Source organism: Talpa occidentalis, unplaced genomic scaffold, assembly GCF_014898055.3.
Source record: "Talpa occidentalis isolate TD23 unplaced genomic scaffold, MPIMG_talOcc4v2.1 talOcc4.4, whole genome shotgun sequence".
NCBI lineage: Eukaryota > Metazoa > Chordata > Mammalia > Eulipotyphla > Talpidae > Talpa > Talpa occidentalis.
In genome coordinates, this window is record NW_023604295.1 from 115,906,820 (window position 1) to 115,909,513 (window position 2,694).

Here is a 2,694-nt window from a genome sequence, read left to right on the forward strand (position 1 = left end):
AGAACATTTTAAGATTATTACCAACAATTCTATTTAAGACCTTTCATTCTGTTATTGCCATCTTTTACATATTAGTGTGCATGTATATGTGTGTTTGTACATATACTAAACAGACTTTGTTTTTTATAGCAGTTCAAGGTTCACAGAAGAATTGACAGGAAAATACAAAGCTATAGTAATCAAAATAGTATGGTGTTGGAATAAACATAGACAGTTTGAAAGTAGTAAGATGGTTGTGGCAGTAATGGTGATGGAGTTCCAGAGAGTCTAATTTCTATTCAGCACCCCTTGGGAGACCTCCATCGATATCTTCCACTCTTTCATAAAGCTTGATATTCATGAGAACCATGAGGAAGTAGAGAAACTTGGAATTGGGGTCTCTCCTGACAAAGACTGGGCAAGCTGCAGGCATAATTGTAGTACCAGTCTTTTGTGAGCAGCTCTGATGTAGTTAAGGTAGAAAGTGACTTTAAGATCCTTATGACTTAAAATGACTAAGGACTTTGTATCCAGAGCTTGGAGGACTCTTGAAATATCTACAAACTTTAAATTTCATCAGTAAGTAGTTCACTTAGTATGATCTCTGTTTGATGTTTTTTGATATGGAAGAAGTTACAGAGAAAGAGGTCAAGTTGTGTTTAAGAGTACATCACATAGGCCAAATCACAAAAGAGATCTTTCTTATTCCAATCTTTGGAGGCAGAACTGGTGCCTTTCTACTTTAATAGAAAGAAATAACATTTGGGTTCTTATCTGATGTGGGTTTTGAAAAACAAGAATGACAAAGCTCTTTCAGTGAAAGCAGAGATTTTAGATAGCTTGTCATACCACACCTGAGCAACTTGATGGAAGCCCGAACTGCCTTAACCTCTGCTTACACCACAGCAAATGCCACCTACTGCTCCCCCTAAATTACAGGCCACTTTGACTATACAGTCAGATATCATTGACAGAGCAAAGGAGGATTAGAAAACTGCATATTCATATTTCTATGAGGCATTTAAGGATTATAACTCCATTAATAGCCCAAGGTCATCACATCTCTGAAGTACATGATGTTTTGCAGAATTATGTTCAACACCCCAGAAGATAGCCAGATTTTGGTGAAGTGAAGCTTACACTTTGGTATGCAAGGAGGCAGATAGAAACATTAGGTTGGCTCAGTCTCCAAGAACAGATAACTGGCAGATTTTGAAAAAGTCCTGACAGATTATTGGGCAGAGCTCTGGGATGACACAATCATCAGCACACAGTTGGCCAATTTATATGATAATTTGCTAGAACAGAATTTAATCTGTTACAGGGCAGCCCCGATATCGAACGGGTTGCCTGGCTGTGGGTCCTCACCCGCGCGCTTAAAAGGGACTTATTAATACTCCATTACAGGCACACACAAAAGGTTAATAAAAGGTTTATTTACAAGGGAAAAGGAAATAATGAAAATGTACAACTCAGGGAGAAAATAGGGAAATAAAGTCTTTAATGCGTCCTACCCGATCCGCTGACCTGGAAACCCAAAGGCACTCTCAGAGCTGGCCAGACGCTGCGAGCTGGCGGAGAGCCAAAATGGGGGAACCCCTCCAAAGCCCACATGTCTGGCTTTATACCAACCTGGCTGCTTAACCCCACCCTCAGATCTCAGCCACCTTCCCTTTGGTGGTGATGGGATTTGGAGTTCCCAGTGTCTTTGGCTTTGGCCTGGGGTGGGGGTGGAGTCCACAAAGCCTGTATGGAATTAGCTTTAGGACATCCTTTTCTCCCTAACAAATCCAAAACATTAAGCCTTTTTCCCTGCATACAGATCAAACACATATCTAGCCTCATCACAGTCCCCATGGCCAAAGTGGAAAGAAAATTATCCTAGGTGATTCTTGAGAAGGAGTGTCATGGGATTTTGGACCAACAAGAGGGTGTCCTGATTATTTTCCATGCAATCCCAGTAGATAACACTTATAAAGCTGCTCTGGAAAGAATCCAGAACATGAATAGTGATTCCCTTCTATAACACAGCCAAGAAACTGACATGGGTGAATGCTGACTATGGACACAAGCCAGGGAAATACTATCTTTTGCCTCTCAAGACCAAAAGCCTCCTGGTGGCCTAGCAGCTCCCCAGATTGAGCTCCTGTCATCACTGAAGAGTTGGATCTGCTGCTGTACTGAAGAGAGTTAGGTGTGGTGGGAAAATACTAGGACTTTCTATCTTCTCTTTGTTCTGCATTCAGTCGGAAAATTTTTAAATCCTCATTTAATGTCTGCATTGAAACTGATAAGTGCACCAGTTGTCATGTAATCCTTACTGGTTTGGGAGTGGAGACACTGCTTAAAGAAAAACAAACAAAAAAAAGATTATTCCAAGTTAAAGGAAAAAGTCTTCCACTACCTAAAGCTGTGCTCTATTCCTCTTGGGAGAGGCTGCAAAACCAGGGGTTGTGCAATTGTTAGGGGGAAAGGATGTCCTGCGCTAATCCCATACAGGCTTTGTGGACTCCACCCCCACTCCAGACTAAAGCCATCAGGACATTGGAAAAGACAAATCCCATCACCACCAAAGGGAAGGTGGCTGGGACCTGAGGGTGGAGTTGGGCAGCCAGGTTGGATATAAAAACCAAACACGTGGGCCTTGGGGGGCTGGCTATCGCTCGCCTCCTGGCTACACAACTCCTGGCTTGCAGCCAGCTCTCAGAGTGCCAT

At 42.4% G+C, this 2,694-nt stretch overlaps 1 pseudogene; it reads left to right on the top strand.

Annotated features, from left to right (window-relative positions):
• Positions 1 to 229: 229 nt before the first annotated feature.
• On the top strand, positions 230 to 2,105 carry LOC119258226 (26S proteasome non-ATPase regulatory subunit 11-like; annotated as a pseudogene).
• Positions 2,106 to 2,694: the final 589 nt, after the last annotated feature.